This window comes from Artibeus jamaicensis, unplaced genomic scaffold (genome assembly GCF_021234435.1).
Source record: "Artibeus jamaicensis isolate MK-2021 breed Jamaican fruit bat unplaced genomic scaffold, CSHL_Jam_final contig_3109, whole genome shotgun sequence".
In the NCBI taxonomy this organism is placed as follows: domain Eukaryota; kingdom Metazoa; phylum Chordata; class Mammalia; order Chiroptera; family Phyllostomidae; genus Artibeus; species Artibeus jamaicensis.
This window is the reverse complement of record NW_026521716.1, coordinates 1725365-1736155: the sequence shown is the minus strand read 5'-3', so window position 1 is coordinate 1736155 and position 10791 is coordinate 1725365. Positions and strand designations below refer to the sequence as shown.

The 10791-nt window shown below is 60.8% G+C and overlaps 1 long non-coding RNA gene across 2 annotated transcripts; it reads right to left on the bottom strand.

The window, feature by feature from the left end:
* Positions 1 to 1403: 1403 nt before the first annotated feature.
* Positions 1404 to 2827, bottom strand: LOC119041934 (uncharacterized). 2 transcript variants are annotated; one of them, XR_008391113.1, is made up of 3 exons: positions 2202 to 2827; positions 1751 to 1867; positions 1404 to 1620 (listed from the first exon to the last, which is right to left on the bottom strand). It is a non-coding gene; the product is annotated as an uncharacterized LOC119041934 (long non-coding RNA). The 2 variants fall into 2 exon arrangements; XR_005081126.2 differs by having other exon boundaries at positions 1404 to 1615.
* Positions 2828 to 10791: the final 7964 nt, after the last annotated feature.

Sequence of the window (10791 nt, the reverse complement as noted above, 5' to 3'; positions counted from 1 at the left end):
AGGCCCCAGGGAGAGACAGGCCTCAGGCCAGGGCTCCTTCCCCTGGCTTCTCAGCCCTGCGCCCCCAGTTCCAAAGGAAAGCAGTCAGGAAGTGGAGAGAAGGGCAAGTGCCATCCTTCCGTCACACTCGGACAAAAGGTAGGACGGCGGGCAGACTTCTACACAATCTGCGAGGTGCTGCCCTGAGAGAAGCAGGGCCCACCCGGCACCACCCGATGTTGTGACGACTGTCGATTGTATCGCCCACGCTTCACATCCCCGGGACTGTTTTCTAACAACGTGGAATTACCTTTACCTTTTTGTAAATGATTTTTGTTTAGTATTTACCTCTTATAATTCTTTGGAGAAGTAAAGTTACCAACCGACACAAGTTGGTTACTGGTTGGAAGGAAGCCATCGATCAAGTCCAAAGCGAGGGCAGGAAGTGCAGTCGTGTGGAGCTGAAGGTCCAGGTTGGCATTTCGGGAACCAGGATGGAAGCACACGGGGCAGGAGCAGCCACCGCGGGGCAGTCCGTCGGGCCATGGCCGAGGCAGGTCAGAAGGGCCCGGCCGGGCCCCCGCCCCTGCCAGCGGTGACCCACCCCCGCACACAAAGTAAATACTAATGGGTTTCTGCACACCCCGCGCTTCGCACCGGCCCTGGGACCGGCGTTCTCGGGAGCAAGTGACAGGCTCGAATTGTGCCTCTGACATGTGATTCCGCGTGGAGCTCCGAGGTTTGCTAACAGCTCGATGATATTTGAATTCCACTCAGCAATACTTGGCGGCATTTTCCAGTGAGGTTTTGTTTTTGGAAATTCTGTCGACATTTCATTTTTTTTTAGTTTCTGAATACAAGTCGACGTGTGTTGTTGTTACAGGGCTTGGGGTGTCCTGACTTCTGGTTCCCAAGCCTCGAAGGTTAGCATCTGCCGGGAACCGGGAACCTGTGGCTGATGACAGGTCGAGGGAGGAAGGTCACACTGGGCGGCAGTGCCCGCCGGCACCTGCACCCACACCGGGCTGGGAAGGGGAGCCGCCCGTCACTGGGCTGTCCCAGTACCTTCAGCTGAACAACCTCAAGTGCGAGGCAATGGCACTAACCCCAGGAAAGCTTCTTTCTTTCTTTTTTATACATCCTTAAAAATCACTGTAGCCCTGGCTGGTATGGCTCAGTGGGTTGGGCATTGACCTGTGAACTGGAAGGTCGCTGGTTCAAGTCCCAGTCAAGGCACATGCCTGGCTTGCAGGGCAGGTCCCCAGTGGGAGGTGGACGAGAGGCAACCACACATCCATGTTTCTCTCCCTCTTTCTCCCTCCCTTTCTTTAAAAATAACTAAATAAAATCTTTGTAAGAAAATCACTTTAATGGTCACAGATGATGGACAGCTGTTAAGTGATGCAATTTTTTTCTACATTCACGCCGCGAATATTTTGATCTATTTTCATTCATTTTTTTCATCGGGCATTTTCTTGTTGAGCCACTGTAGGCCAGACACTGGGCCAGGCACCAAAAACACATCGATGAGTCGAGACGCCAGAACTCACTGTCAGGGCAGAGACGCAGGCAGGCAGCGGGAAGTTTGCGGCCGGTTTGGAGATCATCTGCGCTGTGGCCGTTGACGGCTCTTCACCTGGGCTTGCATCAGCGGGACCACCGATGGTGAGAAGTAGCCTTGAGACCGCCCCCCCATGGCCTCGAGCCCCTCCTGTCATTTGGGAAAGGAGCCCAGAGGGAGGCAGACGAGCAGGCGCTCAGGGTCACTCACCACCGGATGCACGTGACCGGCCGAGAGCCCTTGTGCGCAGTGGGGTCTCTGTCCGGGGCCGCTGGTTGTCAGTCTTCACTGCTGGGACCAAGTTTGTTGGGAATCCAAGTTGTATGACTGTGTAAAGAGAAATTGAAAATGCTGGCAAACTTTGTTTTCGAGATCAGAGCGTGTGTGTACGAATCTGCTCATCGGGGGGCTCTACCAAGTCCCCCACATAGGCAACTGAAACCACAGACGCTCACGTCCCTGTCCTGGAGGCAGGAACCTGAGACGCAGACGTCACAGGGCTGGTTGCTCCCAAGGCCTCTCTCCTGGGCGTGCGGATGGCCGTCCCCTCCCTGCGTCCCCACACAGCCGTCCCTCTGTGCATGTCTGTGCCCTGATGTCCTCTTCCGGTGAGGACCCCCGTCACAAAGCACTAGAACCCACCCCAAGGACCTCACATTACCTTTGCCACCTCTTTCAAGACCCCGTCTCCACGTGTAGTCACCTTATGAAGTCCTGGGGGTTAGGACGCCAATCTGTGACCTTGGGGGACGCAGTCCTCCCTAGTGACCCCGGATGACCGGGGCGCAGACACACCAGCGTTCTCCCCGTCAGTGCGAACTTCCTGCCTCACTGCCACTGTCAACGTGGACGGTGGACCGGCCGCAGCTGCAGCGGAGGGAGGCTCAGGGCTCATGGAACAAACTTGACCTCTCGGAGAGCCCTTGTGTTTGGGAGCGAGTCTGAAGGCGCCCCGGCAGTCCGTCGCTCTCCACACTCCATTTCCGAGTTCCGCTTTCCACTGCCACTCGCGCAGACTCCCTGGACTCGGGTCTGCTTCCCGCGTGGCTAAACCTGGGAGCTGTTGGTGATGACGCGACGAATGTGCAGCTGGAAGCCGATGGCCTCGCCCTGGCCGTGGGCCTTCTCCGACTGGGGGCGTTAACACTGCGTTCAGGGTGCTGCGTGGGTTTCCCACAGGTCGCGTGCTATGGCAGGCCAGGGGCAGTGAACTTAGGTCAAAATAATTGGGCGGGTCAGACCAAAAGAGAAAAGAAAAATGTCCCCACCTCTGAGGTGACCTTGCTTCCCAGGAACGGAGCCTGGGCAGCCGGCTCTGCCCCCCCCAGCTGCCCTCCCCCACCCGTCCCCCACTGTCCCGCTTCCCCACTCTCCATGAACCTTCTCCTGGCCCTGGGATCACAAATGACGACCCACAGCCTGGCCGGGACTGATGAGAACATTGTTACATCCCTTCCAGCCTCCTCAGAACCAGCCGGCTGGGACTCGGACGGAAGAAGGAGCCACAGCGCGGGTTTCGTGGGCAGTGGGGGTGGGGATTTTTAAGTTTGGGTTGAAATATTTAGCTCTGAGCAATGCGTCCCTGAGCCAGGCCGGGCCACAGCAGCCTCCACGGTGCTGGGAAGCGGAGGGCTCGGGCGGAGCCAGGGGTGCAGCGTGGAGAATGAGGCCCCGGCTCCTGGGAGGCTGAGCCCTGATGCAGAGTGGGCTCTGCCCAGGACGGTGGGGAGACCCACGGCAGCGCTCCCGAGGCGGGTTTCCAAGAACGGTCCCGGAGGAGCGGCTGGGCGGGCTCTGGGAGCCACACGCTCCCGTCTCGAGGCTGCTGAGGCGCCTTTCCGGTCGGTGCGCAGCGCTCCGGAGTTCAGCCTTCTCACGGTCGGTGGGATGAGAACGTGTACGCCCTCCCTGGGGGGACCCCCAGGAGCTCCCCACCACGGGAAGTGGGGGGGGGATCCTCCGCACGGAGCCCCAGAGCCCGCCCTCCCCCAGGTGTGTGCCCTGAGAGGTTCTGGCAGGTGTGGGGGAGGGGCCAGCAGGCAGTCTGTCCCTCCGTCTGCCTGTCTGTCCGTCTCTCCATCCCGGCAGGTGCTCAGTCACCACGTGCCGCCCGCAGAGCCTCTGGCACCCGGTCCGGGTGGCAGCCGGGGACTGCGCTTGCCCCGCGCTCTCAGCTGCCGTGGGGAAGGCCTTCCTCATGCGGCGGGCGCCTCCCTGGGACCCAGCCTGCCCCTCAGGCCCCCGTGCACCTGCCCACAGGGCCCGCATCTCCCTGGCGGGACCTCATTCTTTCCGTCCTGATGATCTCTGGAGGGCCGACAGGAAAGAGGGGACAGGACAGGCAGGCTCCTGGGGAGGGGATAAGCCTCCAACAAGCAGTTACCTGTCCGCCTTTAATTACAGGGCGAGGCGGGCCCCGAGCAGAGGCCGGGAGGAGAGCTGACGGTAGCCAACCTACCGCACTGGGCCCCGCACGGGGCTAGTCTCCGGGGGGAGGGGAGGGCCCGTGTGCGGGTTGGGGGGCTGTGCAGGGCAGGTGCTGGCCACATTGGAACGCAGCTGCCCAGGCTCCCGAGGAAGCGTCCAGCAGCCCGCAGACGCCCCCACCTCCACCGCACTGAGCGGCAGGGAGCGGCAGTGCCAGAAGCACCCCCATCCTGCGGGGCCTGAACCTCGTCTCAAGTTCTCGGTTCACCGACTCTCATGAGAGCCGGCGCGGTCCCCGCCCACCCCCCACACAGTCACTGCAGGGTCTGACTCCTGGTTTGGGCAGCAAGTGGGCCGGCCTCTGCGTCCCCGACGTCCTTTGTCCTGTTCCTGCGTTCCTGTCCCTCTGTCCTCGAGGTCAGCTGCTCCTCGCGTGGCCGTGGCGCACAGGGTTCCGTCTGGGTCCGCATCTCTGCGTGACCCCAGGGCTCGTGGAGCCTGCCAGGCCCAGCTCTCGCCGCCGCCAAGATGGGCTCTGCCTCCAGACACAAACGGGACGTCTGGTGCGGTCGGGTCACTCTGGCCCATCCCCCTGCATTTCTGTCTCAGGTGCTGTGGCCTTCCCAGGGGAAGGACGCCAGTGACCATTCACTTCTGCCGAAGTCGTCCGTTGGCCGTGAACTTGCTGGCCCAGAGAGTTAATGTGTCCTTCATGAACGCGGCCCTGGACTTTGAGATCAAGCATCCCGATCACTCAGTAACTTTTGAGCACCTTCCTCTCTGCAGAGGGTAAAAGTGGTCCCTAAAAGACACAGCCACGTCCTGACTCCTGGGACCTGTGAGGGCAGTCTTCGTTTGGCATGAGGGTCTGCACTGACCTGATCGAGTTCAGGTATCCAGGTGAGAGGTCCTGCCTGGACCTGGGGTGGGCCCTGTGCAGAGTGGCTGTGTCCTTACAAAGAGAGAGGAGAACACACACACACACACACACACTCGCACGCGTGCGAGCCTACACGTGGGGCGAAGGGTGTGTGGAGACAGAGGCAGAGGTTGAGGTGACACAGCCACGGGCTCAGGGGCGCCCAGGGTTCTGTCAACTGCACGAAGCTGGGAGGGGCAGGCCTGGGGTCTCTCTCCACCTCCAGCAGGGGCCAGCCCGGCCCACTCCCTGAATTCGGACTCCCAGCCTCACAGAAGTGTGAGCAAACCTGTGCCTATGTTTTCAAGCCAACCAGTGTGTTAGTCTCGGAAACTGACACTCCCTAACACATGTATGCATTTACGCATGGAACCCATGCCCCACATTACCCTCCTCTGTCCACTCTGGAGCCACCATGCAGCTGGCGCAAAGCAGAAGGCCTGCAGGGAGAGGGGACAATGAAGGTGGGCCCCGGGGACCCAGGCTCCTGCGGGATGGGGTGTCGGGGTGCGCTGGGTCCGAGGCGATTGGCCCCGGCGCGCTGCATTTCTCCAGTGGGCGCCGGCACGTGGGCGCCCTGGTGTCTTATCATTACTTCCGCCTCCGCTCTTTGGTTAGAATGATCCACACAGCACTCGGGGCTCGTGTTTTGCACGCTCTGGCCTGTGGCTGGGCTACATCTCCAAAGTGCTCTGAGCCTCAGTTTCCTCATCAGTCCGGTGGGGGTTGGTGACAGTGCCCACTCCCAGCAGGGGACAGATGGGAGCGTCTGGCTGTGGTGACCGTGCTCACCAGGGAGAGGAGCATCCAACACACCACTGGTGCTTACGGCGGCGGTTCAGGAGTTTTCGGTGGGATAGAAAGAGATCAGCCCTTTGGGTCCGACAACGCAACACTTTTTCTTAATGTGACTTACACCTTCCGGGCAAGGCCTTGAATCCAGAGGAGGGCCGGCCACGCTGCTTCTGCTCCAAGTCTGGAAGTCTCATTGCATGGTGTCTCCATCCCCGTGGGTGACGGAAAAACAGGTTCCCTCGCCCTCTGCCCCATTTCCCACCCAGTGCTGTCAGCGCAGGACACCGGAAGGTGACAAGCACTGCTGTGGCCCTTTTCTCTCTGCGCTGCTTTCTGAGACTAGTCCAGGCATCTGCGGAAGGGCGAGGGAGGCCACGACCACCCCCAGCCCTGTGCCTCCCGCTCAGCTCAACCAGAAGCCTGGCTGCCAGGAGAGCTGCCCCCGCATGCCGGCCGAGTCAGATCACGCTCTGCCCTGGCTCCTGACACACTTGGAATGAAACTGCTGCTCGCTGGGCCCCGCTCCAGCCGGCCCGCTCTGAGGCCCTCCACCCCGCCGAGCTGGTTCCTGCCCCAGGGCCTTCGCACTTGCTGACCCTCCGGGACCAGAACAGGCAGGCCTGGCTCTTCTCACAGCTGACATCTCCCAGTCACTGAGTTCTCATGCCATAAATTCACCTCTCCTGGGAGGTCACCCCGCCAGGCAGCCCCTCCCCCCGGGCCCCTCTCCTGGGGGTCACCCTGCCGGGCAGCCCCTGCAGCCTGGCCTGCCTGTCCTTCTGCCCTCCCCGCATGGAGCTCTGTGCTCTGCTCCTCACTGGCCTTGGTCCTGCGGGAGAGGGAGAAGCCAGGAGCCTCAGGCAGTGGGGCAATGGGCTTGGTCCTGGGAGGGGAGGGAGGGAGAAGCCACCAGGCAAACCGCAGTCCGCTGCTGTGAGTCCGCCCCATCCTGTGAGGCCAGGTGCCCGCGACAGGGTGGGAAGGTGCTGCCTCAGGCCCCGCAGAAGCAGGGCAGCCTTTCCGGAAGAAGCAACGCTGAAGGAAGGACAGAAAGAAGGAGACTCTGTGGTGCGGAATGAGGGAGGAAGGTCCGGGCAGAGGGCAGAGCGGCCTAGAGACTTGGGAGGCAGGTGTTCGCTGAGGCCAGGGCGTTCTACCTGCCCTTCGCCCCCTCATCCCTGTGATCTGGGGGCTGCAACAGGCTCCGCCTTCAAAGAGATATTAAGCAAGAGGGAGGAGGGAGGTCCCCCTGCCGGCCCCCTCTCTGGGGCACGCACTCTGAGTGCAGCAGAGGGCCAGTCTTTTCCCACGGCCCACAGCAGGCTCCCCCTCCCCCCAGCTCCTGGGGGTGCAGGTGAGGGCCAGGTGCCACGGCCCCGCCCAGGGCCTGGCAGCAAACCGCCTGGGATAATAAGCTTCGGTCGCTCACGAGAAAGGTAATGAAGACCTCCAATAAAAATGGAAAAAACAAACTGGAGCACCTTCCCGCTGGTACAGGGGAGCCAGACAAAGCCCATGAGGACACACAGGGAGCCGGCCACCTGCCGCTGCAGAGGCAGAGGTCACAGAGGGCACAGCGGTGAGCTGAGGACCCCGAGGGAGGTGGGGAGGTCGGAAGAGGCAGGAAGGCTTCTTCTCTGGCACCTGTGGGAGAGCACGGCCCTGCGGACACCTTGAACTAGGGCTTCTGGTCCCCAGAACTCCGGGAGAGTGACTGTCTGGCTTTGAGGCACCCAGTCTGCAGCCCTTCTCAACCTGAGGACCCTCACCAGGGCCCTGGTCTGCGACCCGTCACCTCCCCACCCGCCTCCTGAGCTTCACACCCGTGCCTGTTCCCCCCCCCCCTCCGTGAGCTCTGTCCCCACTCTGGGACCCCCCCACACCAGAGCCCGGCCATCGCCCAGTCCTCCCTGCCTCTCACCCCACCACCCAGGGACTCAGCCCTGAATTGCTCCCGAGACCAAACAGAGCGACAACCACAAGGGACTCCCAGAACAATGGGGGAACCCGGCACAGACCGGGCAGCCCTGCCACTCCCGCGGGACTCCCAGCCCAGCGTGCCACCGGTCTCGGACTGACAGAGGAGATCCCAGCGGGAGCAGCGGAGGACCCGGGACAAAGCATCTCCTCCTCTGTGATCCTGCCACGGGGTTCGGCAGAGGACAACCTCCCTGTCCTGCTGTCTGTCCGGTGAGAGAAAGCAGAGGGAGCCGTGCTAGTGCCCTGGGCCCCAGGAGGACACGGTGGCCGTCACCCTCCCTTCAGGGTCCCTGCAGGGTGCGGCCTTCCTGACCAACCTTTGGATCTCCCCTGTTCTTCTGACCCCGGGGCCCGTGCCCCGCCCCACCTGCCTGGGTCCCGCGCCTTCCCTGCGTGTCACTGCTCACGCCCACGCCCTCCACCCCAGCTCCTCGTGCACCCGAGGCCAGACTTCTCTCCCCAAACTGGAGCGTTGCCGGCTTCTCCGGACCCAAAGCCCCCTAGGCCCATGCGAGCTTAGAACAAAGTTCACATTCCTTCACGGCCCACGAGGCCCTCTGCTGCCTCTCTGGGCCTGCGCCGCTCCTGACCCCACGCTCAACACCCCCTCTGCGCTCCTCCCATTTCCCTTCTTCCCTCCGCCCCCTCCCAGGGAACGCCCCCCTCGTCACCCGCCCGTTCCACCTGCAGGTCTTCACCTAGATGCCTCTCTTTTTTTTTTTTTTAAGATTTTATTTATTTACTTTTTAGAGAAAGGGTAAGGGAAGGAAATAGAGAGGGAGAGAAACATCAGTGTGTGTTTGCCCCTCATGTGCCCTCAACTGGGCACCTAGCCAGTAACCCAGGCATGTGCCCTGACGGGGAATCAAGCCAGCGACCCTTTGGTTTGCAGGCCCGTGCTCAATCCACTGAGCCACACCAGCCAGGACGAGATCCTTCTTTTCTGTAGGTCATGTGTCTGCACCGGGCCTTCCACGGAGCACGTTTAAGCCACACACTACTTACCAAAGCTCAGGTGCCGTGGGGTCAACTCAACTCTTTCCGACGGCATCTCTCCCCCACTGGACTGCTGTCTCCATGAGGGGAAGGGCTGGGACAGCTGTGTCATTATCTCCTATCCCGCCCCCCCCCCCCCCCGGGCAGAGGACATGGCACATGGCGGGTGTGCAAAAGATAACTGGTGAGCGGATGACTCTGTTGGGGCTGGACAGATGGGTGGATGATGGATGGACAGATGGGTGGATGATGGATGGATAAATGATGGATGGGTGGTTGGTGGGTGGGCGTGGACAGGTGGGTAAGTGATGGCTGGGCGGGTGGATGGGTGGGTGATACAGCACAAACAGAGGCGCCATGAGGACCTGGGGGCAGGTGTCACCGAAGGCGGTTCGCCGGAGGAGCTAAGAGGACAGCATTTGGGCGCTGGCTGCAATTTACTGCGCTTCCCTCCCCGCGGAGCCCCGGGCCGGGTGCTTCGCTGGCATCACCCCTCTTCCCCACGGCAGCCCTCGGCGTGAGACATCTTCCCCTTCCTAAGTCCCCTTCCTTGCTAACCATTCTTTTAATACAAAGTGTAAGGAAGTAACCCTTGCTTGATACAGCATTTAAAAGGTGCAGCAAAAGTACGCTGTCCCCAGGGCTGAGACCGGCTGGGGGAGGACGCAGGAGGAACTCAGTGAGACACACTGAGGGGAGAATGTCACCACAAAGAGGCCGAGACTCAGAGAGGTTTGGGCACCCGCCCCGCGTCTCAGCATCGGCCACGTCGGAGTGTGTCACCAGGGTCCTCTCCCGCAGAGCCACCCTCTGCCCTGAGGGGGCGGGTGTGGTGCGGGTGTGGGCCACAGACGGAGGCTCAGAGGCAGGAGGGTCCCAGCACATCCTGGGGACAGGGTGGAGTCTGGCCAGAGCAGAGGGTTGTGTCGGGAAAAGCTGCCCTGGGCCGGGGTGGATCAGTGGGCTGGGCTCCGCCTTGCAAAGCAAAAGGCCACTGGTTTGATTCTCAGTCAGGGCACGTGACTGGGTTGCCAGATCCGTCCCGGTCAGCGTGGGTACGAGAGACAGCTGATTGGTGTTCCTTGTTCCCTCCTCTCTAAAAAAATAAATAAATAAAATCTTTAGAAAAGGAAAGAAAATATGGTGAGGCCGAGGCTGGCAACAAGGCCTGGGACACCGGGCTGGGGAGCAGGCAGAGGAAAAGGGCTGGTGTGGTCGTTTGGGACCTGGGGGGCGGGCAAGACCAGAGAGCTGACACGGCAGAGGGGGGAGCAGGCCGCTCGCCACACCAGACTGGGCCGGACGGGCTCCCAGACAGCCGCGGTGTGCACCCTGCTTCCCGCTGCCCTTCCTCACCGGCTCCTGTCTCCCAGGAAGAATGGGTCCCCGCTCAATGCTGGGCCTGGGGGCAGAGGGGACAGAGAGGTGGCTCCGAGCCAGCAGGGGCGGTGCTCTGGCGGGTGCTGGGAGGGGGGCAGCCTTTATCCTAACGCTCTGTGCGGTCTGCCCTCGGAACTGTGCCAACCGAGGACTTAGGGGGCAACGGTGAGGAAGGGGTGGGCACCAAAGAGCGTCGAGTCTCGTGGGTGGTGAGAAAGTCGTTCCCTTTCCCATCATCCATCCACCCCTAACCAACTGAGATTCAGCCTCAGGCCAGTGAGGACTAATGCTTTCATTTTGTTTTATTCTTTTAAACAGGAGCAGGCCTCAGGTTCAGAGCCTTGAAGGGCAGCAGAATCTAGCAATAGTTTCAGAATAATGCTTTTTCACTATGTTCATTGTTACAGTCACCTCCTACTTATTGAAATTCCCAACTCACAGTGGCTTCTATGGGAGCTTATTTCTGTCACACAAATGCAGTCCTGAGGTAGGCCTTCCAAGGACTGGGAGAGGATCCATGATCTAGGCTCCTTCTAGCTTGTTGCTTTATCTCTCATGGTCCAATATAGCTGCCAGTGCTCCAGCTCTCATGCTTGCATTCCACCCAAAAGGAAGGAAGGAAGGAAGGAGGCGCTAAAGAACACATCTCTCTCCCTTTAAGAATCCCTGTAGGAAGTTCTATATGGCACTTCTACTCACATGCAGAACTTCATCAGATGACCAACCCTGGCTGCAAGGGAAGTTGGGAAGCAGC